This window comes from Cetorhinus maximus, chromosome 18, assembly GCF_964194155.1.
Source record: "Cetorhinus maximus chromosome 18, sCetMax3.hap1.1, whole genome shotgun sequence".
Lineage (NCBI taxonomy): Eukaryota > Metazoa > Chordata > Chondrichthyes > Lamniformes > Cetorhinidae > Cetorhinus > Cetorhinus maximus.
In genome coordinates this window covers 26893827-26921087 of record NC_135896.1, presented here as the reverse complement: position 1 = coordinate 26921087, position 27261 = coordinate 26893827, and the positions used below count along the sequence as shown (strand labels likewise).

General features: G+C 43.7%; 1 protein-coding gene across 2 annotated transcripts in view; it reads left to right on the top strand.

Annotated features, from left to right (window-relative positions):
* prkcha (protein kinase C, eta, a) overlaps nucleotides 1-27261 on the top strand; it is a 212627-nt gene that overhangs the window by 143757 nt on the left and 41609 nt on the right. The window lies entirely within an intron of this gene.

Below are 27261 nucleotides of genomic sequence, written 5' to 3'. Positions count from 1 at the left end.
TCCCAGACTCAGTTTCTCCAATGTCCTCCTTGTGAGGCTCCTTACCTTAATCTACAAGATCTAATTCAGCCAAAAATCTATCACTCACCTTGCTTCCCTCACTGGGTGCTGACCACTTATCACTCTCATCCTTACATCAAACTTAAAACCCAAGCCCTCATTTTCAACTCCCTCCAGAGCCGTGCTGTACCTGATCCCTGTAACCTCCCCCAACCTTAGATACTCTGCTACACCAACCCCAGTCACCTAACTCTGGTATTCTGCATGCCCCTCTTTCTGTGCACCACCATTGGTGACAGAGCCTTTAGCCATCTCGACCCTATCCTTTCAACTTTCTAAACTTCCCCCTGCCTCACCACCTCCGTCCTCACTTTTAACTGTCTTCTCAAACTCCGTCTCTTTGACCACCTATCAACTCTTCCTCAAAAGTTTGGCGTCCTTTTTTCTCCTCTGCCAATTCCCTTGGACGTTTTCAATATTAAAGCAGCACTGTAAGTGCAAGTTGTTGATTAAGGGAGCTCTCTACTTTCACTGGGCTTTGAAGGGGGTGGTGAGGGGAGGTATGAAAAACTAGCCAGTTTTAGCTGGACTCATGTGGGAAGATCTCTGCATTCGGGGCTCGAGAGGATCTTTCTGCAGGTCCACCAGTGTGATTTCATTGTGGTGTCTGTGAAGGAAGGAGTAAATCATGGCTGGTGTGGTGTTGGAGGAATGATGGAGTGAAAATTAAGCCCTGGTAGTTTGCGAAACCCTGTAATCTTTTCTATTTGTCCTGCTTGACCTGTTTGCCATGTTATTGTTTGTGCAGTACCTAGAGTCTAACAACAGATGGCATCTGGTAACGTTACTCGGCTCACTCAGTGGTTCAAGTTAGATTACTGTATTAAACAAACAGGAGAGTCTGAAAAAATGAAAACATTGGCATTTTTAGAACTACACTTGAATGAAGTTCAATGAGTTTAACAAGTTTATTGAAGTGAGTTCATTATTACACGCTGTTGCCGTGGACCATGCAGAATCGGACCCTTGATTGGTTGATGTACCTCTGAGTTAATAATTCACAAGATTTTCTGTCAGCAGAAAATTTTGTCACTTACATTTTACACTTATAAACAATCACTTGGCAGTACAGGGCTTGAATATTGCTGAAAAGAGGGACATGTAGCCGAAACTTTATGTCTTGCACTTATCGGGATAAACACAGGGGTGCCAAATTTGAAACAGTCGCAATTTATACTACAGGAGAAAAAGGTGCTGTTGGTTGGCAAGTTGACTGTGTTCGAGCCTTGTGCCTTGTTTGAATTACCCAGAAGCATGGGGAGTCTATAGCTCCCTGTCGCTTTCTCCATGGCAATGCCTCAGCCAATCGGAGTTGAATTGCCAACCGATCAGCACCCTTTTCTCATGTATTATAAATTGTTGTGATTGTTTGAAATTTGGCATTCTTACATTTGTCCTGGTAAGTGCAAAACCACAAGCTTTGACAGCATGTCTCTATTTTCAGCAACATACACTTACCTGCAGATTTTCTGTGGGCTTTTCCACACGTACTTGCAGCGATTAGAATTGTATTCAGTGCTGCGCCCTCTACAGGATATTTGTGTCCTGTCTGAATAGGGCAAGCAACTAGGCAATTAGGTAACTAATTTGAAGAATTTTTAATGAGCAGTACAGAATTTAAACCAGGAAGTGTAAGTTGAAATACTGAATTGAATATTAAATCAGCGAAAGCAAGCTAACTAAAAAGGGAAAATAAAATTAGATTAAGAGCAATATAAAAGAAACACAAAAAGTACATTTCTTTAAACTTTTTAAATCTTCAACAATAATCAAAAGCTGAATGAATGAGACTCCACACTTATAAAAGTGACTTTCAGTTCTGAAAGGTTGTTTGCCAGTAATTTGGACCTGTCATGACCTTAAAAATCCACTTATACCAGAATGGACAATCCTTAACGTTTTTTCGGCAAGTTTAGTGGACAATTACTGGGTAAGTACAGTAAGTATTATTTCTTCACACTTTCCATGTGTTTCAATCCATATTTCATCTCTGTGAAGCTTTTGGAGGAACAGGGCAACTTAGACAGCATCTTCCTGATTTCTACATAACAACTGCTGATCTGCAGTTTCTGGATGTTGTTGTTTGATTCACTGTTTAATAATGGGGAGCGCTGTTGGCCTGGCTTTTACAGTAGGAAAAATGATAAGGCTATTTTGTTTTTCCCTTATGGTGTTCTCTCCAACAACAGCACTCTTGGGCAATCCTGTAATATTTTAAACAAAAATAGAATTACCTGGAAAAACTCAGCAGGCCTGGCAGCATCGGTGGAGAAGAAAAGAGTCGACGTTTCGGGTCCACACGACCCTTCAACAGAACTGAAGTATAGTTAGGAGAGGGGTGAAATATAGCAATGAAGGTGCACAAGGCAGAAGAGACAGGCGGAAATCCTGTTGGAGAACAGAGCAATACTTCTTCAAGGAAGGCATTTCTTGAAGAGAAGTGGCAGTCAATTAAACACAGAGATAAAAACAAAAAACTACTGCGGATGCTGGAAATCCAAAACAAAAACAGAATTACCTGGAAAAACTCAGCAGGTCTGGCAGCATCGGTGGAGAAGAAAAGAGTCGACGTTTCGGGTCCACACGACCCTTCAACAGAACTGAAGTATAGTTAGGATTTCCAGCATCCTGTAATATTTTAGTTGCTTTTATGTTGCTCCTGTTTTAATTTGGACACTGCGATATTTGTCACTGAGCTGGTACTCAGTGTTTTCACTACTAAATCCAGTTGTCTTATCCCAGTGGCTGACTTGTGACCCTCAGTTTTTCACAGACCTATGTGACTGCTGACAGGATAAGGGAGCCAGATTTAGTTGAATGGATTCTGGTCTCCAGAATCTAAATTAAATTGTAGTCTTATACTGAAACACTCAAAGGTACTGAAAATCTCTTCAGACAAATATTTCTTCACATGATAAAATCCCATGGGTGAAAATTGCATCATCTTGATTCTAATAGTGTGTGTGCTGATTATTCTCCGATAGAGGAATGTACCAATCAGAATGACAAAAAGGGGCTTAAGTTCCTGAGTGAGTCTTTCTTCCTGAGTTTTTGTTTTTCAGTGGAACATGTTTTTGTTGAACACATTGAATTGTTAATCTAAATATCCCCCACTGTTCATTTATTGCCATACCATTTAGTCTATTTACCTAATTAGCCTTAGCCAGTTCTTCCCTCATACCTATGTAATTGGCTTTGCTTAAGTTTAAGATCCTTGTTTGTGACTGGAGTATGTCACTTTCAAACTTAATATGGAATTTAATAGTATTGTAATCACTATTTCCCAGTGGATTTTTTACTATGATATTACTAATTAGCCAGGCTTCATTACACAATACTAGATCTAAGGTAGCTTTATCCCTAGGTGGTTCCACAATGTATTGCTCCAATAAACTGTTACAAAAACATTCCACAAACTCATCTTCTAGACCACTCTTGCCAATTTGATAGTCCCAAATGAAGATTAAAGTCCCCCACAATTATTACCCTGCCTTTGTTGCACGCTCCAATAATTTCTTGTTTAATGCTCTACCCAATGGGTGGGGGGAGGCTATGAACTACTCCCAACAGTGTTTTCTGACTCTTGCTATCCCTAATTTCCACTCATACTGATTCTACTTCATGATCTTCAGAGGCCAGTTCTTTTTTCACTAATGTCCTTACGTCATCCTTTATTATCAGGGCTACTCCTCCTCCTTTGCCATTCTGTTTGTCTGTCTTTCTGAAATATTATGTACCCTGGAATATTTATTTGCCAACTTTGATCACCTTTTAACCGTCGGCAGCATTTTCCCTTCGGCGAGCTCACCGATGTGTAAAATGGCATGTGGTGACATCGGGCGGGTGTCCCGACATCACCGCGCGTCTTTCTGATCCGCAGTTCGGCAGGTGTGCAGCGGAGTTGGCTGTGCGCCCACCGAACTATCAAAGGCCTATTAAGGCCTATTAAAAACTAATTAAAGCATTTAACAGAGCTGCAGTCCAACCTTAAGGTTGACGGGCGGGTGAAGAGCCCAAGTGGCCTTCGCATTTTTCATGAAACCTCATCCACGGGCAGGATGAAGTTTCATGAAGGATTTATTAATTAAATAAAAATTTTTGAAAAAATCCATTGACATGTCCCAGCTCATGTGATACTGTCACGTAGAGGACATGTTTTAAAAGTTTTTTTTCCTTTTATTTAAATTTTAAAATCTTAAACTGATCTCCCTGAGGCACCTCTGTGCCTCGGGGAGATCTCTGCGCTCTTTCGCGCACATACGCAGAAGAGTGTAGGGAACCTCTCAGGGAATCCCCCCCCACCCACACAGGGAGTGCTCAGTGCTTCTGGGCATGCATCACGATGGGCGGGCCTTAATTGGCCCGCCCACATAAAATGGTGATACGTCCCTGATCGGGGACGCCGATTGGGTTCACGCCCGCCCCCGCCCGCCCCCTCAGAACCCCCCTAACGGGGGGAAATTTCTGCCCCTTGTCTCTGTAATGGCAATTAGATCTAAACCATTTATCTCTATTTGTGCCACTAGTTTATCTATCTTATTACAGATGCTTCTTACATTCAGATAAAGAACCTTTAATTTCACATTTTTACTTCCATTCCCTGCAATGACTTATCCGTTGATGTACAATGTTTGCTAAATCCTCTGTCCCTTCCTGACCCTTTCTGTTTCCCTTTTTTATCACATGGCTATACTTTTCCAATGCCTCAACCTTTCTCTTTGGATTTCTAAAACTCCCTTCGTCCAAACCCTCCCCCTACTCTGTTAGTTTAAAGCCCTGTCCATAGACGTAATTATACGATTGGCCAGGACATTGTTCCTTGCCCAGTTTAACTGAAACCCAGGAATAGCTCACTCTTCCCTGAGTTCATTCTTCACTGATGTCAATGAATCGAAACCCCTTCTTCCCACACCACTCTTTGAGCCACGCGTTTAATCCTCTAATCTGCTTGACCCTATGCCAGTTGGCACGTGGCTCAGATAACAATCCAGAGATGAATGCCTTTGATGTTTCGTGTTTTAATTTGGCCCCTAACTCCTCAAATCCTTGTAGGTAGAACCAAGGATGATGTTCTGCTGTTTTGTTGGTTCCCACGTGGACCATGACAATTGGATCCTCCCCCTTCTATCCAAGTTCCTCTCCAGCCATGAGGAGATGTCCTTAACCCTGGCACCAGGCAGGCAACACGACTTTCAGAGCTCCCGGTCGCAGCTGCAGTAAATAGTATCTGTCCCTCTGGCTATACTGTCTCCTATCACTACCACATTCCTCTTTGCTCTCCCCACATGAATGGCATCCTTTGCCATGGTCAGTCCACTCATTCACCTTGCAGTCCTTCTCCTCATCCACACAGGTAGCAAGCACTTCATACCTGTTGGACAAAGTCAGAGTCTGAGGCTCCTCCATCACTACATGCTGATTCCTTATACCTGCCTGACTCAGCCACACCCTCCTGCCCCTGACCATGCACCAACTTTAAAGTCCTGCCTAGCCTAAAGGGTGTGACCCTCTCCTGGGATAAAATGTCCAGGTAACTATTCCCGTCCCTGATGCAACACAGTGCTTGAAGCTCAGTCTGCAGCTCAATGATTCTGAGTGTACGGATTACCCAGCAAGGATAATTTACAAAACCACAACTGTCACACAGGGAAAGGTGCCTCAACGTCATCTTTTTAAGGAGACCCTAAATTATTTGCATTGTTACTTGACTGAGGACATTTCATTAGAGGGGTTTTAAGACTCATTGGCTCTTTCTATAGTAGAGAAGTATGACTTGCTCCAAGGAGAATAAGAGAAGTTTCTATTTTATGTTTGCTCGTTCAAATTTGAGTGATTCTGGATTGGGTGGAGGTTGGGTTTAGAGTTGGTTCTAACCCCTAGTAAACATGCACTGGTGCTTGTTAGTTTAATTATAGGATCAGTCCTCTTCACGCAGTTGGTTTATGTTGCTAAATGTGAGGAAGCCACAATTAACATTATAAACAGACTGGTACTAATTAGTGAAATGTGCAATAATACTAATTAGTGAAATGTGAAATAAGAGGTTATTAGTATGTTCGGTTATTTAAATACTTTACTACTCATTAGTTTACTGTATTGAATCTTGTGGTGATTTTAGGTGCTGTATCACAAAAATTTTTGCAAATTTGTAAGAAATCAAAACAGAAAGAAGAGCGGAAAATGTCGTTGAAAAGTAATAAGGGAGTAATAAAACTCATTAGAAGAATTAAAGTAATTATTTCTTCCAGGCCACACAAATAGTCACTCTTATACCTTTTAAGAAGAATAATACATAATGCAGGTGCACTAGGTTGCAATATGCAACATGCTTGTCTGGAGAATGCATTAGACTGGAATTTAAATCCCGTGTTTATATGCACAAGCACAAGTGTAACTTTTTCGAGTACAATCAACAGTTCTTGGTTTCCAGGAGTGGGACATGAACCCACAACCTTCTGATTCAAAGGCGAGGGTGCTATGGACTGAGCCACAGCTGACACCTCCAGCACAAGTGTATGTGCACACACTAACACAAGCGCTACATGCTTATGCACTAAACTGCAATATGCCATTTAATATGGCCAGAATTTTCCATCCCCACCCAAGTAAATGGACCTTTGAATGGCTCGCCACATTTTCTGGCCCTGACCCATCCCCACCGCGATGGGACCGGAAAATTCCACCCCATGTGTGTACACTGGACCATGATATAAAGTGTGCCAATATAATGGTAGGCACTTCTTGTGTACTTGCACGTAAAAGCACAATTTTGAGTCTGACTATATGAGCGAAACTAGAATGTGCTCCCTGCTTGTTGTGTGCTAATTCAGAATATAATATGTGTCCGTGTCCGTGTGTGTGTGTGTGTGAGTGTGTGTGTGTGAGAGAGCCTGTGCTGTATACTGTAGGTGGTCTTATATGCTGTGTGTGTATGTGCCTTAAACAGAATGTGTGCCTCTGTGCTTGTGTATAAAAATAAAACCTCAGTCTGGGGTCTAAAATGTTGCTGTGCATTTTATTTTTAGATTTGCATTGCCCCAAGGGGATTTGCAGAATGACAAAAAGCTGTTGATGCTTGGGGGAAGAATAGAGATGAAGACAGTACACAAATGCTCAATGTGGTTATTTTAAAAAAAATAGCTTGTCTGGAAAAACTAACAGGATTTTATTGCCTTTTTCCAAACATGCTGAAAGGGCAAGAAGGATTAAGATAAATAGAGAGAGAAATATGGAGAGGGGGAGAGAGAGAGAAAGAAAGATGGAGAGAGAGAAAGATGGAGAGAGAGGGAGAGAGAGAGAAAGATGGAGAGAGAGAAAGAGAGAGAGAGAAAGATGGAGAGAGAGAGCAAGAGAAAGATGAAGAGAGAGAAAAAGCAAGAAAGATGGAGAGAGGGAGAGAGAAAGATGGAGAGAGAGAGAGAAAGAATGATGGAGAAAGAGAGAAAGAAAGAATATGTTGTAGGGTGTCAGCTACAGTTCGGTAGGTCTGAAGAAGTCTCCATAGTCATACATTGGTTAACTGTAAGTCTTTTTTGACTCTTAAGAACTATTTACTAATATACTGTAATGGGTACAAGCTAGGAGCTGTCTCCATGCTTGCTGGTACATATGACTCTGTCCAACACAACTGAACCTGGGTGTGAGTCATGTGGTCTCTTACATCACTGTGTAGGCAGTACTGTACTCAGTCCCACATTAATCTGCTATGTGCCAGACCCTTATACTACACCTCCCCCCAAGTCTTTGTCCAATGTATTTTAAGTGATTATAGTTTACCTTATGCTTTACATTGTCATTACTACATTATCATTACCCTAATTCCCCCTTTCAAGTCCTTGAATTCAAACATGCAGACAGTCTGGAGGCCTTAAACTCCTTCCATATCTCGTTCACGCTATTGTCAGAGGAGTGGTAGGCTCTGTCGCTGCTGGTTCTTTCTGTAGGTGTAGAAGTTATTCTGGCATCTGGGTATATTTTCATCTTTTTCCTCCATTCCTTCGTGTTGAACAGCACTTGGTTGGTTCGGCTATTGCGCTGGTCGGTGGGTTCTACCCTAACTCGTTTCTTGCAGGCTGGACGAACATTGTATTCACCTCCTTATCATTTCTTTCACTTCTTCTGTGGTCGTGTGGTTCATGGCGATGTCCTTTGTGGTGGAAGATGAGCATTCCTGTGATGAGAATGAGGTTTAGTGGTATGCTCACCTCAGCATTTCGCTGCCAGCAATGGATGGCTGCTACCATGTTCCAGCATCTTTTGTGGCTTTTGAGTTGCAGCCTATATTCGGTAGTTACAGTGCTGACCAGCTGTACCATCGTTGGAGCCGGAAGTTGAGGCTCATCGGACTGCCGGTTGCTCTCTTTTACATCCTCCAGTGGGGGCATCATGCTTACCTTCTGGGTGGTTGACTGGTCGGACCATTGAAGGTTTCCGGCACCTGTAACGCAAATGGGCAACCGGCTCCACAAAAAGAGAAGACAGTTCAGAGCCGAAGTCCCAGTCAGGATACTGTTTTTTTGTACGAGCACTCGGGAACTTGCAGTTCTGTATGATTAACAACAGAGATTGTCTTGACATCTTCTACCATTTTGCAGAGATCCAGGGCTACAGATATCTCTGCTCAAGAGACAGAAAGTCTGGTTACGGATGACATACATCAGCTTGAAGATTTGGTTTCCATTCTACCTTAATGGTCCCAGAATCATGCTTATGACGGAAGTCAGATTCCACCGGGCCCATAGAGTGGTGTGTCTGCTTTTTTCGAAGCTAAAAGTCTTTTAGCCACGGTTCTCTTTTTTAAAATTACCCACGGGATATGGGCTTCACCGGCTAGGCCAGCATTTATTGCCCTTCCCTAATTGCCCTCGAGAAGGCCGTGGAGAGCAGCTTTCTTGAATAGCTGCAGTCCATGTGGTGTAGGTACACCCACAGTGCTGTTAGGAAGGGAATTCCAGAATTTTGACCCAGCGACGGTGATGGAACGGTGATATATTTCCAAGTCAGGATGGTGAGTGACTTGGACGGGAACTTCCAGGTGATGGTGTTCCCATCTATCTGCTGCCCTAGTCCTTCTAGATGGTGGTGGTCGTGGATTTGGAAGGTGCTGTCAAAGGAGCCTTGGTGAATTCCTGCAGTGCATCTTGTAGATGGTACACACTGCTGCCATTGTGTGTTGGTGGTGGAGGGAGTGAATGTTTATGGATGTGGTGCCAATCAAGTGGGCTTTGTCCTGGACGGTGTCAAGCTTCTTGAGTGTTGTGGGAGCTGCACTCATCCAGGCAAGTGGGATGTATTCCTCCTGACTTGTGCCTTGCTGTTGGTGGACAGGCTTTGGGAAGTCAGGAGGTGAGTTACTCGACGCAGGACTCCTAGCCTCTGACCTGCTCTTGTAGCCACAGTATTTATATGGCTAGTCCAGTTCAGTTTCTGGTCAATGGTAACCCCCCAGGATGTTGATAGTGGGGGATTCAGTGATGGTAATGCCATTGAACATCAAGGGGTGGTGTTTGGATTCTCTCTTTTTGGAGATGAACATTGCCTGACACTTGTGTGGCGCGAATGTTACCTGCCACTTGTCAGCCCAAGCCTAGATATTTTCCAGGTCTTGCTACATTTGCACATGGACTGCTACAGTATCTGAGGAGTTGGAAATGGTGCTGAACATTGTGCAATCATCAGCGAACATCCTCACTTCTGACCTTATGATGGAAGGAAGGTTATTGATGAAGCAGCTGAAGATGGTTCGGCCCAGGACACTACCCTGAGGAACTCTTGTAGTGATGTCCTGGAGCTGAGCTGACCGACCTCTTCAACCACAACCATCTTCCTTTGTGCTAGGCATGACTCCAACCAGTGGAGAGTTTTCCCCCTGATTCCCATTGACTCCAGTTTTGCTAGGGCTCCTTGATGCCACATTCGGTCAAATGCGGTTTTGATGTCAAGGGCAGTCACTCTCACCTCACCTCGGGAGTTCAGTTCTTTTGTCCATGTTTGAACCAAGGCTGTAATGAGGTCAGGAGCTGAATGGGCCTGGCGGAACCCAAACTGGGCGTCAGTGAGCAGGTTATTGCTAAGTAAGTGCAGCTTGATAGCACTGTTGATGACTCCTTCCATTACTTTACTGATGATCGAGAGTGGACTGATGGGGCATTAATTGGCTGTGTTGGATTTGTCCTGCTTTTTATGTACAGGACATACCTGGACAATTTTCCACATAGCTGGGTAGATGCCAGTGTTGTAGCTGTACTGGAACAGCTTGGCTAGGGGCATGGCAAGTTCTGGAGCACAAGTCTTCAGTACTATTGCCGGAATATTGTCAGGGCCCATTGTCTTTACAGTATCCAGTGTCTTCAGGCGTTTCATGATATCACCTGGAGTGAATCGAATTGTCTGAAGACTGGCATGTGTGATGCTGAGGATCTCCGGAGGAGGCCGAGATGGATCATCCACTTGGCACTTCTGGCTGATAATTGTTGCAAATACTTCAGCCTTATCTTTTGCACTGATATGCTGGGCTCCTCCATCCTTGAGGATGGAGATATTTGTGGAGCCTTCTCCTCCAGTGAGTTGTTTAATTGTCCACCACCATTCATGACTGGATGTGGCAGGACTGCAGAGTTTTGATCTGATCTGTTGGTTGTGGGATCACTTAGCTCTGTCTATCGCTTGCTGCTCCTGCTGTTTGACACGCGAGTAGTCCTGTGTTATAGCTTCACCAGGTTGACACCTCATTTTTAAGTATGCCTGGTGCTGCTCCTAGTATGCCCTCCTGCACTCTTTATTGAACCAGGGTTGATCCCCTGGCCTGACGGTAATGGTAGAGTGGGGGATATGCTGGGCCTTGAGGTTACAGATTGTGTTCGAGTACAGTTCTGCTACTGCTGATGGCCCACAGTGCCTTATAGGTGCGCAGTCTTGAGTTGCTAGATCTGTTCAAAATCTATCCTGTTTAGCACAGTGTCGTAGAGTCATAGAGGTCTACAGCACAGAAAAAGGCCCTTCGGCCCATCGAGTCTGCGCCGGTCAAACAAGTACCTAACTATTCTAATCCCATTTTCCAGCACTAGGCTTTGTATGCCATGGCATCGCAAGTGCACATCCAAATACTTCTTAAATGTTATGAGGGATTCTACCTCTACCACCCTTTCAGGCAGTGAGTTCCAGATTCCCACCACCCTCTGGATGAAAAATTTCTTCCTGTCATCCCCTCCAAACCTCCTGCCCCTTACCTTAAATCTATGCCCCCTGGTTATTGATCCCTCCACCAAGGGGGAAAGTTCCTTCCTGTCTATCCAATCTATGCCCCTCATAATTTTATACACCTCAATCATGTCCCCCCCAATCTCCTCCGCTCCAGGGAAAATAATCCCAGTCTACCCAATCTCTCCTCATAACTTAAACTCTGCAGCCCAGGCAACATCCTGGTAAATCTCCTCTGCATTCTCTCTAGTGCATTCACATCCTTCCTATAATGTGGATTCCAGAACTGCACGTAATACTCTAGCTATGGCCTAACCAGCGTTTTATACAGTTCCAGCATAACCTCCCTGGTTTTATATTCTATGCCTCGGCTAATAAAGGCAAGTATCTCATATGCCTTCTTAACCAGCTTATCTACCTGTCCCGTTACCTTAAGGGACCGGTGGACATGTACACCAAGGCCCCTCTGATCCTCGGTACTTCCCAGGGTCCTACCATTCATCGTGTATTCCCATGCCTTGTTTGTCCTGCCCAAGTGCATCACCTCACACTTATCCGGATTAGATTCCATTTGCCACTGATCAGCCCATCTGACCAACCCGTCTATATCCTCCTGTAATCTAAGGCTATCCTCCTCACTATTTACTACCCCACCAATTTTTGTGTCATCTGCGAACTTACTGATTAACCCTCCTACATTCAAGTCTAAATCATTTATATATACCACAAACAGCAAGGGACCCAACACTGATCCCTGTGGAACCCCACTGTACACAGGCACCCAGTCACAAAAGCACCCCTCAACCATCACCCTCTGCTTCCTGCCACTCAGCCAATTCTGAATCCAGTTTGCCAAATTGCCTTGGATCCCATGGGCTCTTACCTTTGTTATCAGTCTACCATGCGGGACCTTATCAAAAGCCTTGCTGAAGTCCAAGTAGACTACGTCAAATGCATTGCCCTCACTAGACACCTGGTCACCTCTTCAAAAAATTCAATCAAATTGGCCAGACATGACCTCCCCTTAACAAAACCATGCTGACTCTCCTTGACTAATCCCTGCCTCTCCAAGTGTAGCTTAATTCTGGCCCTCAGGATTGCTTCTAATAGTTTCCCCACCACTGAGTTTAGAATGACTGGCCTGTAGTTCCCTGGTTTATCCCTTCCTCTATTCTTGAATAACCTTACCACATTGGCTGTCCTCCAGTCCTCTGGCACCTCTTCTGTGGCCAGAGAAGTATTGAAAATTATTGCCAGTGCCCCCGCTATCTCCTCCCTTGCCTCACTCAACAGCCTGGGATACATTTCACCCAGGCCTGGAGATTTATCTACTTTTAAGCCTGCCAGACCATTTAGAGCCTCCTCCCTTTCTATGCTAATTTCTTTAATTATATCACAGTCCTTCTGCCTGATTTCCATACCCATGTCATCCCTCTCACTTGTGAATACCTACACAAAGTATTCATTTCGAGCCCTACCTACGTCTTCTGGCTCCACACACAAATTACCACTGTGGTCCTTAATGGGCCCTACTCTTTCCCTAGTTATCCTCATACTCTTAATGTACTTGTAAAATAACTTTGGATTTTCCTTTATTTTACCTGCCAATGTTTTTTCATGCCCCCTTTTTGCTCTCCTAATTTCCTTTTTAAGTTCCCCCCTACACAATCTATACTCCTCCAGGGCTTCCACTGTTTTGAGCCCTCGGTATCTGCCATAAGCTTTCCTTTTTCTCTTTATCCAATCCTGTATATCCCTCGACATCCAGGGTTCCCTGGATTTGTTGGTCCCACCCTTTGTCTTTACTGGAATATTTTGGCCCTGTACTCTCCTTATTTCCTTCTTGAATGAGTCCCGCTGCTCTGATACAGATTTACCTAAAAGTAGCTGCTCCCAGTCCACTCTGGCCAAACCATATCTGATCTTATTAAAATCGGCCTTCCCCCAATTTAGAACTCTGATTTCTGGTCCATCATTGTCCTTTTACATAACAACCTTGAACCTAACGGAGTTATGATCACTATCTGCAAAATGCTCCCCCACTGATACCTCTACCACTTGCCCAGCTTCATTCCCTAAAATTAAGTCCAGGACCACTCCTTCTCTTGTAGGACCTTCTACGTATTGGTTTAAAAAGCTCTCCTGGATGCATTTTAAGAATTCCGCTCCCTCTAAACCTATCACACTATGACTAACCCAGTTAATGTTGGGGAAGTTGAAATCCCCCACTATTACTATCCTATTATTTTTACACTTCTCTGAAATTTGCCTACATATCTGCTCTTCTATTTCTCTCTGACTGTTTGGAGGCCTATAGTACATTCCCAGAAACGTAATTGCTCCTTTTTTGTTTTTAAGTTCTACCAATATGGCTTCATTTGAGGTGTCTAAGATGTCATCCCTCCTTACTGCTGTAATTGATTCCTTGATCAATATTGCGATACTCCCTCCTCTTTTACCTCCTTCCCTGTCTCACCTGAAGACCCTATATCCTGGAATATTGAGCTGCCAATCCAGCCTCTCTCTCAACCCTGTCTGTGACAGCAATGACATCATACTTCCATGTGTTAATTTGTACCCTCAACTCATCTGCCTTATTCATCAGACTCCTTGCATTAAAATAAATACCATCCAACCTTGCCAAACTCCCTTGCGCCATAACTGGCCTATAATTTCTATGCCTTCCAGATTCACTTGCCCACTCTTCTAATTTTGGCTGTGCATCTCCCCCTGCTGAACCTCTTCTCAGGATCTCATCCCCCTGCCAAGTTAGTTTAAACCCATTCCCCTGCCACACAACACGACGGAGGGTATCCTCAATGTGAAGGTGGGACTTTGTCTCCACAACAAATGTGCGGTGGTCACTCCTACCGATACTGTCATGTACAGAAGCATCTGCAGCAGGCAGGTTGGTGAGGGTGAGGTCAAGTATGTTTTTCCCTCTTGTTGGTTCCTTCACCATCTGCCACAGACCCAGTCTAGCAGCTATGTCATTTAGGACGAGGCCAGCTCGGTCAGTAGCGGTGCTACCGAGCCACTCTTGGTGATGAACATTGAAGTCCCCCACCCAGAGTACATTCTGTGTCCTTGCCAGCGCTTCCTCCAAGTGGTGTTCAATATGGAGGAGCATTGATTCATCAGCTGAGGGAGGGCGGTATGTGATAATCAGCTGGAGGTTTCCTTGCCCATGTTTGACCTTATGCCATGAGACTTCATGAGGTCCGGAGTCGATGTTGAGGACTCGCGGAACAACTCCCTCCCGACTGTGTACCACTGTGCTGCCACCTCTGCTGGGCCTGTCCTGCCAGTGGAACAGGACATACCTAGGGATGGTGATGGTGGTGTCTGGGGCATTATCTGTAAGATATGATTCTGTGAGGATGACTATGTCAGACTGTTGCTTGACTAGCCTGTGAGACAGCTCTCCCAATTTTGGCACTAGCCCCAGATGTTAGATGTTTCTTCCGGTGACTAGATCGATGCCGGGTGGTCCGTCTGGTTTCATTCCTTTTCTGTGATTTTGTAGCAGTTTGATACAACTGAGTGGCTTGCTAGGCCAATTCAGAGGGAATTTAAGAGTTAACCGCATTGCTGTGGGGAGTCGTATGTAGACCAGACCAGGTAAGGACGACAGATTTTCTTCCTTAAAGGAGATTAGGGATATTAGTGAACCAGGTGGGTTTTTACAACAATCGACAATGGTTTCATGGTCATCATCAGACTTTTAATTCTGGATTTTTATTAAATTCAAATTCCACTGTCTGCCATGGTGGAATTCAAACCAGGGCCCCCAGAGCAATACCCTGGGTATCTGGATTACTAGTCCAGGGACAACACCACTACACCATTGGCTCCACTTTGTCCAACAGGACTCTTAAGCTAGCTCCTGTGTCTAATTTAAAATTTGTTAAATGGCCATTGACTGAAATGTCTGCATTCCAAAATGAGAAACCAAGATCTTTAACCTCACCCAAGAAGCATGGCTGTGTGTCTTCTGGGCTTGGACTCTCAACATTGTGGATAATCTTTGGGCTTTCTGTGTGTTTCAGTTTTTTCCTTGCACAGTTTACAGTAGTGTCCAATCCTATTGCACTGAAAGCATTGGGCTGTAATTGCAGGACATTGATCTCGCCTGTGGGGGCGCTTTGCTCCACAGTGATGACATGGTAACTCTGCTGGTCAGTTTGGGTATTGCTTCCCTTGGTCTAAAGTGTCCCTGCGTCTTTGTTGCTTAACTAGCTGAACTGTAGATTGGCCTCTGCACCATGATTTATTTTTTTCCCTTAAAACAATTCTGCGCTGCTCATGAAGTTCTGACTGCCTAGCTATCTGGATTGCCTTTTCCAGGGTTAGATCTTCCTTTGCCTGCATGAGATCAGGGAATGCGTTGTCTGCTGCCCCTACTACTATTCTGTCTCTGATGAGTTCAGATTTTAAGGGCAGAATTTTCCCAGCCCACTGGCGTCGGGCATCATGGCGGGCATGAGCAGACAATATGGCGGGAAGGCGAAGAATCAGTTTCACGCCGTTGTGAAACCAGTTTGCAATCGTCTGCTCCGCCCGTCAATGGTATGCTGTGTTTCCCGCCACCACACATCAGGAATTTCATTGTAATACATCTGCATGTCGTTATAAGCTCAGCTTGTCGGAATTATCCACCCAGCCTGGATCGACCGGGTATATCGACGTGTTTCACAACTGTACGTAAGCAATGTGCAGCTGGTGAACTGCAGTTCACTGGGGACTTTGAGGTTTGTTTGCCCACCTTGCTTCGGGCAGCACTCGTGGTCATCAGCGCCAGGCTTCGCAGGCAGCACCACATCACCTTTACGGGGGCTCACAGGTGGGTCTCTACCTACCAGACCAACCGTAAGGCAGGGGTGACTTTTCAACGGCTGCAGGGTTAGGGCTTGCTTGGGGAAGGGGGAGAAGAGGCCTCAGGCAAGGGAAGAGGCTGTAGGGTGAGGGCTGTACTGGAGAAGGGGGGGTATCCCAGGGTGTGTGGGGGGGGGCACATGTTGATCTGTGCAAGTGGCCTCAAGATGGTGAGGACTGAGGAGGCAGTCTCCAGAGGAGGTGAGGCCAGATGGACATGTGAGGGTGTGTGTGAGAAAGTGAGTGGTAATGTCCCTTGAGCTGGAAGTGAGTGAGATGCTAGTGAATGTGTGATGGCTTTGTGAGTGTGTGAGTTTAGAGTGATGAGACGGTTGCCTTATCCTGGCCGCACGAATGAGATAATTCATCCTCTTTCTGCACTGGTTGGCCAACCTCTTGTGTGCAGCATTGACACTGATCACCACTGCCACCGCCTCCCAAGCTGGAGTGGTGAGGTTGCTGGACCTCCTGTGGCTAGAGCGTGGGCGGAGGACATCACAGCGGGCCTCTGAAAGGCATTCTGATGACTGGTCACTGAACTCTCCTTGGCTTTCAGGACCTGGTCTTCACTGAAGTAGCCCTAGGCTGCAAGCATTGAGAACTGTGCGGGCGGTTGCAGTTTAGATATGGCAACCAGAGTGAAGAAACAACAAGGTAATGGCATGGCGGGCAAATCAGAGGCCAGCTGCCAGCAAGGCAGCATGTTTCCTGTGGCTGTATAATTAATAAGGCGGGATTGGGATGATACGGCGTGAAAAGACGCCATTGCAGCCAGCGGGTAAACCGTTCTTTTTCCCGCCCGTTACCGCACTTAGTGGAAATCTGGGATGATTCCGCCTACGTCTCCGTTTTCGCAACCTTCTGCCAATCAGATCATTGATGAATGAATCGACAGGCTTTCCTGACTGTTGGTCTCGCTTGTTAAATTTAGCCCCTTTGAGTGTTTTATTGCCCTTAGATTGAAATAAACGTCAAAAGATTTTAGTACTACTTCAAATTTAGCAGATGATTCATTGATTCCCTGTCTTGCAATAATGTCCTCTGCAATCAGGCCTACCAAGTCAAGCAGCGTGTTAACCTGCTCTGTTTCTAACTTTTTGTCTAAACCTGAAGCAATGCTGTATCTTAGGAATCTTTTCCTCAAAAGTCCGCAATTGTGTGATTGATCTGGGCCTTGGATTAGACTGAATTGATTTGGAACTCTGATCCATGGTTAAATTTTTTAAAGTGTAGATTCTGCTTTAAAACCTTTCTGACTTTCAAGATGGCATCACCGTTCACTTGGAGACAAAGAGATTTCCCGGATTGCCAGTTTTGGTGGGCTACATTACAATGGCGATCACACTCAGGTGGAAATTTTTTTTTTCTCAATAATGGCTGCCTGGAACGACTGACTGCAGAGACTCTTGCTCAGCGTTTTACTTTAAAGTCACAAATTTGTTGAATCCTGGCTTTCGTTTTCTCGTAGCTGAGTTTAAAAGTTGCAATTCTCATGGGTTATCTAATGAATTTTTTTTTGTTTCAGAGTGAGCTTGGAGATTGAGTTTTAGCAGCAGATTTTTTTAAGCTGCACTTCTGACTCTGAATTATTTAAAGGTTTCTCAGGACTTGCTGTAACTTGGAGTTTTAAAAGATTTAGCTCACCCTGCTGACTCTGCACTCTGGGCTGAAGCTGGACTTCAAAAGGAGATTCTGTGGCGTCTTCTGCTGCAGTAAGGAATTTTAAATTTCTGCCTTCAGCTTGCAAAGCTTTCTTTGCAGCTTTTTGCTGGTGATTTTTTTTCCTCCGCACCTCTGCTCCTGGAGCTTCTTCTCAGGTCAGAATGCTGTTTTGAATTTTTCCTCAGTCTTCCAGCACTTCGGTTTGTCTCTGCATTTTAGCGAGGTTTTGTGTTTATTCCACAAGCTGCCACCATGTTGTAGGGTGTTGGTTATAGTTTGGTAGGTCTGAAGAAATCTTCGTAGTCATATGTAGGTTGACTGTAAATCTTTGTTGCGTCTTAGAACTATTTACAAATATGCAGTAAAGGGTACAAGCTAGGAGCTGTCTCAATGCTTACTGGTGCACACAGCCTTGTCCAACACTCAATTAGCCCTGGGCGTGGGTCATGTGCTCTCTTACACCACTGTATGGGCGGTACTGTACTCAGTCCCACATTAACCCTAAATGTGCCAAACCCTTATACGACAGAATAGACTGCAGAAAAGTGTTTCTTACACAACACATTGGGGAGCAACGGCTTTATTTGGCCTGTTGCACAATGGAGTTCTTTTTAATTATTAATTGATTGTTTCTGGTGTGGCACAATGTGGGAGAGTCAAGACCAAGTAACGTATTCAAGCGAAACCTGACTAGGAGGCAGGCCGTGTAAACATAACATTTTCAATAATTACTATTGATAGATATATTATAAATTTAACATGGCCCCATTTTAAACACATATTTTGCCATTTTTAATTATACTTTTACATTATTTATATAGCAAAACTTGAAGCAGTTTGAGAAGCGAAGTAGAGCCCTTTGGAGCATAGATTGCTTTTTGCATGTTAACCCACATCACCAAAACAGATTATCTTATTAATTCCCTCATTGCTATTCCTTGCTATGCACAAATTTGCTGCTTTGTTTCCTGCCGTTACAAGAGTGACCACACTTCAAAAGTAATTCATTGACTTCAAAGCAGTTTGATGTGTTGCTGAGGGTGTGAAAGGAACAGCAGAGGAACTGGGAGATGCAAAATTAAAATGCTACAGAGCCACTGGTGGGAGGGTTTAATTGCACCATGACAAGTTTAGATAAACAGTTTTCATAAATGGCAGCATTATGCGTGCACACATAAAATTTTAATATAGAAAATGGTTTTCAATAAATGCATTTAATTACTAAAGCTAGCTAAACTAAAACTGTGGCTCAGTTGGTAGCATTATTGCCTCGGAATCAGAAGGTTGTGGGTTTAAGTCCTCTGCACTGGGACCTGTTTATATAATGTTAGCAGTATATTACCATAAATTATCTTGGCAACAGGATCATTTTTGTAAAAATCAGGTTTTTTTATGGGATGTTTTTCTATACTGGAAAAGTATTAAGTAGAGATCATCGTTTTATATTTTGTTTGCTCCTATCGGGAATAATTCTGGAATCTTTGCCCGTGATTTTCCAGCCCCACCGCAGTGTGTTTCCCCGCGGTGGATGCGGCGAGTGGTTCAAATCTCCGTTGGCTTCGGCGGGACCGGAATATCCTGCCAGGCAGAGGGGTGAGAAAATCCCAGCCTTTATTTTGCATTATGGGGTTCTAGAGATCGTTGGTTAGTTGAGAGGTGTTTTGCTTTTTACTCAAATACAAATGGCTGCTTCAGTATGTCAGCAGATTATAACAGCCCATAAGTGAACCTGATTGCTGATTGAAATATACACAAAACTCCAGATAAACTTGTACCTAAACTCTAATTGCTGCCTAGTCTTTCAGTCCCAGTCCCAGCCTTCCATTTTGTGTATGCAGCACCTAAAATTAAGTCAGAAATGTTAATGAATATTTTTTGATTTAACACCTCTTTACAGAAAATTAGAAAGGTTCAATCAGGAGAAACAAGTTTAGACAATAATTATCAAGCCACTAATTTACGCAAATGCATTTTCTTGAAACCAGTTGGAAATGGTAATAAGCTGTTTAGTAAATACAGGCTCAATGGACTTTGACAGTCTTCATAGTCAACATGTAAACTCAAATCCCTGACAAAATATACATCATAGGAACATCTCTATTCCTGTAAATACGTTTGCAAATGATTTGTCACGCACTTCAAAGTTTAAAACTTGCTAATATTTCCAATTACATTGGCCTCAGAATTGGAAAGTGGTGCGTCTGATTTACAGGGATAAAACAGGCAACTGAGGTTTGAATATGGCAGGTGGCGTGAGTGGACCCATTCAGCGCATACCATACCATAAATGCCCCTCTGTAGGCATCCTGTATGTGCACCTGAGACAGGCATTAGGCCCTGTGCATGTGCGAATAGGGGCTTAACACCTGTTTGGAGAAGCCCTTCATAAAATTCCATTGTGCTGATAGCTAGGTCATTTCAGAGAGCAGCTAAGAGTCAACCATATTGCTGTGGGTTTGGAGTCACGTGTAGGCCAGACCAGGAAAGGATGGCAGATTTCCCTCCCTAAAGGGCATTAATAATGGATTTTTATGACAATCAATGATAGCTTCATGGTCACCATTACTGAGACTAGCTTTATATTCCAGATTTATTAACTGAATTCAAATTCCACCAGCTGCTATGGTGGGATTTGAACCCATGTCCTCAGGGCATTAGTCCGGGTCTCTGGACTACTAGTCCAGTGACATTACCACTCCTCCCCTGGCAACAGTGGCTACACCTCAAATGTGTTTGATTGACTGTAAAGTGCTTTGAGACATCCTGGAGTCACAAAAGGCGCTCTATCAATGAAATCTCTTTCTTTCCTGTGCAAATACTTGCCATTGCCACCAGTGGCTTATTTTAGGAGAGGAGAAGAAAAAATTAGTGATCGCACCATTATTACTTGGAGAAGGTGAGATGCCTGAAGACAGAAACTTAAGCAGTAATTTTTGGTGAACAATATCTGTCTCAAACTGCCTGAATGCATGTGATGCATCTTTCTGTGCACTGCACCAATTCAGCTGCTGTAGTGCATGACTCATTAATGTATTGCCACAGAAATATGGAGCGTTGTGAACGATTACATTAAGCAAAAGACCAAGTGAATTGCTTGTGCAGTGAAGCACACTAAAACTGATCTGAAACTAATGTCTGATTCAATTATAGTCAAGAGTACTGGTCACATTGAAGCACCTTGGTTTGTCTTTCAAACTAAAGTTCAATTTTAATCGTATCGAATGATTTCCATTTCATTTTAAATCTAGTTATTGCTTATATGGCAGTATAGCTGGATGATGTGCATTAAATGAACAATGGTTTCTGTTAATGATTCAGCTCCTTTTATTGTTCTGAATGATGAATAAGCGCCATTGACAGTTACATTTGTATCATTTCCATTGCAGGGCTATGGGAAACTGCATTTTTTCAAAAGGGGAATGACACACAATTAAGAGTGTAAGCAGATTAGACAGGCTCTATTCTTTCCTGTCGGCTGCACATGTTATTAGAACTGGCTGCACCTCATAGTATAATTTTTCAGTGCACTGCTCATTCTGCATCAGTTAGTCTCCCTGTGTAAATAAAGAAGAACTGTGCCCTTTTGTTTTCTCCCCCCGCTCCCCCCCCTCCAACAAGTCTGTTGGGCTGTTTGCCAGTAGTAAGGCACTGACATTATTTGTTGATCTCTGAGATCAAGTTCGTCCGGCTGTTAGCCAGGAGCAGTATCTGTGTGTGTGCTTTGCATTATTTAGTGCAATCAGTGGAGCTGATGGTCAGGTCATAGTCTGTAGGGAACATGAATTCATTTAGCGTTAAACAGCGCCATGGTATAACTGCAGTAATCCTCTGTTGTACCCCCTTTCTGATGTCAATGCTTGACCTTCCAAGTCTTCCTGATTTCTGAACAATTATCGTTGTTGAATTACTTAGATTGCTATTAAATGTTATAGCAAACAGAATGAATGAATTGTTTATGACAGTCCAAAGTTTCTCGGTTCCTAAAACAGCTCAATAATCCTGAGTAAATTTGTCTGCACCTCATGCTTTCAGTGCTTGATCAGCAGCACCCCATCCACCACCTTCAGTGTCCATTCCTTCTACAGAGATAAAAACAAAAAACTACTGCGGATGCTGGAAATCCAAAACAAAAACAGAATTACCTGGAAAAACTCAGCAGGTCTGGCAGCATCGGCGGAGAAAAGAGTCGACGTTTCGAGTCCTCATGACCCTTCAGCAGAACTGAGTAAAGTTAGGAGAGGGGTGAAATGTAAGCTGGTTTAAGCATGATGCCACCACCAAACACATCTTCCCTTCACCCCCCCACCCCCGGCGGCATTCCATAGGGATCGTTGATCGTTCCCTCTGGGACACCCTGGTCCACTCCTCCATCACCCCCTACTCCTCAACCCCCACCTATGGCACCTCCCCATGCCCACGCAGAAGATGTAACACCTGCCCCTTCACTTCCTCTCTCCTCACCGTCCAAGGGCCCAAACACTCCTTTCAAGTGAAGCAGCATTTCACTTGCATTTCCCCTAACTTAGTCTACTGCATTCGTTGCTCCCAATGCTGTCTCCTCTACATTGGAGAGACCAAACGCAAACTGGGCGACCGCTTTGCAGAACACCTGCGGTCTGTCCGCAAGAAAGACCCAAACCTCCCTGTCGCTTGCCATTTTAACACTCCACCCTGCTCTCTTGCCCACATATCTGTCCTTGGCTTGCTGCATTGTTCCAGTGAAGCCCAACGCAAAAAGATGAGGAACAGCACCTCATCTTCCGACTAGGCACTTTACAGCCTTCCGGGCTGAATATTGAATTCAACAACTTTAGATCTTAAACTCCCTCCCCCCATCCCCACCCCGTTTCTTCCCCCTCCCTTTTGTTTTTTTCAATAATTTATATAGATTTTTCTTTTCCCACCTATTTCCATTATTTTTAAATCTACAACTAATACTTTGTCAGTCTTTCCACCCCACCCCCACTAGAGCTGTACCTTGAGTGTCCTGCCATCCATTCTTAATTAGCACATTTTCTTAGATAAGATCACCACCTTCAACATCTCTTTGATCCATTTGTCTGTGACATCTTTTGATTATCTGCTCCTATCACTGCTTGCTTGTCCCTACAACCACCCCCCACTCAACTTCTCCCCCCCCCAACCTTAAACCAGCTTATATTTCACCCCTCTCCTAACTATACTCAGTTCTGCTGAAGGGTCATGAGGACTCGAAACGTTGACTCTTTTTTTCTCCGCCGATGCTGCCAGACCTGCTGAGTTTTTCCAGGTAATTCTGTTTTTGTTTTCCATTCCTTCTACCACTGACATACCATGACTGCATTGTGTATTATTGACGACATGTACTGCAGCCACCCATAAACCCGCAACCCCTACCATTTAGAAGGACAAGGAAACACCAGTGCCTCCACATCTCTCTCTGCATTGCACACCATACTGACTTGGAAATACATCGCCGTTCCTACATTGTCGCAAGGTCAAAATCCTGGAACTTCCTCCCTAGCAGCACTGTGGGGGGTACCTACACCATATGAACCACAGCAGCTCAAGAAGGCAGCTCAGCACCACCTTCTCGAGGGCATTTAAGGTTGGCCAATGAATACTGGCCATTGCCAGCAACACCCACATCCTGTGAATGAACTTAGAAAAACTTTGCTAATTCTTCATCCACTCAGGAGTTCCTGTTCAGCTTGTGGAGTTGTTCCTGCTTTATGCAGACCCACAAGAGCTGAGACTGGCTGTGCCAAGACAGTGACAAAAGCCTGTCAGTCATTGCAGTCAATCCTTTAAACTGCTCTAACTGCTTTGTTCAAGAATGAATATTGTTTATTAGGCTTAGCCACAGTCTGAATTTCCTGGATATTTCTACCCAACATGCCAGTCTGGGCAATTCATCTCAGTTTTACTAGAGGTACAGCAGTTTCCCAAAAATATTTTTATCTCCTGATTGAGATGCTTGTAATGGAAGATGAACATGTATAATTTAAACATTCATTCGTCATTGCTGGCTCAATATTCTAGAATTACCTACCTAGACTCATCATGGGAGCACCGTCAGCATCTAGAGTGAGTCAGCTGAATGGGAAGGCTTATCACACCTTCTCAGGGCAGCTAAGGATGGATAATAAATATGGCTTTGTCCATGTTACTCACGTCATGAGAACAACTGTTTAAACCAATTACAGGATTTTCAGTTCAAATACAATTGAGCTGGACTCGTAGAACCACAGAATCACACAGAATCACAGAATCACACAGTGCAGAAGAGGCCTTTCGGCCCATTGAGTCTGCACCGACACGAGAGAAACACCTGACCTCCCTACCTAATCCCATTTACCAGCACTTGGCCCATAGCCTTGAATGTTATGACGTGCCAAGTGCTCATCCAGGTACTTTTTAAAGGATGTGAGGCAACCCGCCTCCACCACCCTCCCAGGCAGCGCATTCCAGACCGTCACCACCCTCTGGGTAAAAAAGTTTTCCTCACATCCCCTCCTAAACCTCCTGCCCCTCACCTTGAACTTACGCCCCCTTGTGACTAACCCTTCAACTAAGGGGAACAGCTGCTCCCTATCCACCCTGTCCATGCCCCTCATAAGGATAAAATTACTGAGATGGTTCAATGTGTTTCCAAACAGCTGAGACATCAATGGACTTGTGGTTCCAGTTCTAAACCGGACCACCAGATGGAGTGCTCCATCTTGTAACCCAGACTGGAATCAATGTGGTCTTGCCACTGCTGACATTAGTGGTGACCAACCTGATCTCAGACAGGCACATGGGTGGGATCTTACAGCTGGCTCAGCAATCGTGGCCTGCTGCCTAACTGAAAGAGGAAGTATGGACACCATAGGCAGTAGAAAGAAAGAGTTGAAGGCAAATGGTCAACAATAAAAATAGGGGCAGAATCTTTGCCCCCACAGGAGGTGAGGAAAGAGGCTTGAGGGCCTGAAAATTAGGTGGGTTGGCATCAGGAACGATATCCAACGGCTGGAACAAAGTTCTGTGCGGGAAAGTCCATGGTCAACCATGGTCTGCTGCTGTCCTCTTAACTGCCTGATGGGCAGAGGATAGGACAGGCCTTTGTCCTAAGAGTCGGTGTGGGGCGTCTCACTGCTTTTTCAGGCAGCCCGCGAAACGCCCACGGAAAACAGAAGATTCCGCCCCCAGGTGCCACAACTGAGAGCCAAGAGCAACTTGATGTCAGAGAAAGCAGTTTCCCTACAGTCAAAATCTTAAAATATTTTACTTTGTCCAAAGATTTTACATTCTAAATTGTGTTATTTCACATAACAGAAAATTGAAGCCAATACTTAATACATTTTACAGTAGGTATGCATAGATTCTCGATATAAATAGAATTTCCCCATGATTCTGTAAATTAATACATTAATCTCTAAATTATCCCAGCTCGGAAAATCCCAGGCACAACCTTGTTGAGTACACATGATCCTCTTGAACTTAGCACCATTTTATTAGAAAGGACTAATTGTCTGGAGTTAAGATTCCTGATTGTTATCCAGAAGCCTTGCTGGAAATACATTTGTTCCAATGTTCAGTGAGGAAGGTTTGGACCAGGATTGGACTCCACTGTGTTATGCAGCTCCCCCATTCACACCTGAGACAAGTTCAATGCGCAGCCCCATTGGCAAGGTACATAGGTGTAGTATGTGCAAGGAATCAAACCATTTTACAAGGTGGGGATTGGCTTTTTGCACTGATTTTTGGAGAGTTCCAGTCCTTGAAAGTGATGTTGGATTATGTGGTAATACAGTAAACCTGTCCTTTCCCACCTGCCCAGCCCAAGCTTCCTGCCTGAACCTGGAGAGTGATTTGAAATGAAGTCTTGCAAATATGCAGTCACTCTTCATAAGATGAGCCAGGAAAAATGTTAGTGGGGAAAAGAAAACCTATGATCCGACAGGGGAAATGTGGGACTGTGCTAACTGCTGTGAGAGCAAATTTGGGCTACAATATGGTTAAGAAGAATGAGGGCAGGAAGAATTTAATAGCACTAAATTTGGGTCAGGCGAATTGCAAATTAAATCAGACACAGCAGTTAGAAACTGTTGAAAGTATTCATACTTGGATTAGGATGAAAGCGAGGTTGATGTCTCAGCATGCTGAATCTAATTTGTATATACTGTTTTAAATGTTGACTTCATTGGGTAGCACAAGCTTGTTTATAAATTGCAAAAAACAGAGCGAACTGTAATTTTCCTTTTGGCCGCATATCAACTACATGAACAAGAAAGAGTGTTGATCTTATGCAATTAATCAAGACAATTGGCAACCACCATATCAAACTTTAATGTTGGTCTTATGTATATTTAACCAACAAAGCATTTTAATTCTCGCAGCGAATTACTTAAGCAGATTAAATATTCCAGGAATTGTATCCCATTCAACGACAATATATCTTTCCTGTGTGGTCTTATGGCCAAAAACAATGCAGTGCTTCATGTCAGGTCTGACCAAGGCACTGTACATCTGAAGAATCACTTCCTCACTTTTGAATTCCATCCTACTTAATAAGGTAAAGAAAAAGATTATTCGCCTTTCTGATTACTAATTGTACCTGTGAAATAGCTTTTTGTGATTTGTGTGCATGGATAGCTACATTCTTTGATTCATCCACAGCTCCTATAATCTCTCACTGTTGAGAAGTTATTCAGATTTGTTTTTCTTCAATTGCTTTCTCACTTTGAACTCCATACATTGTTGATTTTCCCAATCACTTAATTTGTCTATGCCCCTTGGTAATTTGTATCCACACAACTTACTGTGCCTCGTAACTCAATGTCAGTCATCAGCAAACTTGGATACACAGTCCTTCATGCAAGTCATTAAAATACATAGGGTGAAACGTAGAGGTTTGCATACAGATTCCTGGGAGTGTAGGTACAGTGATGTTTAAATAAAGTAACATATGAAAATACTGTCATGGTTTAATCCATTGGAGCAAAAAAATGGAGATCTATTTATTAATATAGATAAAGGGCGATTAGTTATTTTATATGTGATAGTAAATCAATACAACACATAGATAAATATATTGAAGCTAGATATTTTTGTCATGTTCCCTCTTTGTATTTGGGATTTCAGTATTAATAGTGTTGCACCAAATGTTCTAAGCATTGATCCATTGAAAATAATTCAGCAAATCATTTGTCCAAGCTGACTTGGACTTTAACCATTTTCTAAAGCAGCTGCCAAAGTGCCTGTCTCCATCTTAGTAAGCAATAGAACCAATCCTGGAAGAGAGCTGAGCCCAATAATATGGGTGAGAAATCTAAGGATTTGTTCTGGTGTGTTGCGTCATTCGCTGTGAATATTGATACAGCTTTGCTTGTCGGTGAGAAGCTGTCTTGTAAAACTAAAATCAATCCTTTGTTGATTTGCCTTTATCCTCCTTTTCCCTAGTGGCCTCTCCATGTATGACAAGTATGGTCTTCATCTTTTATT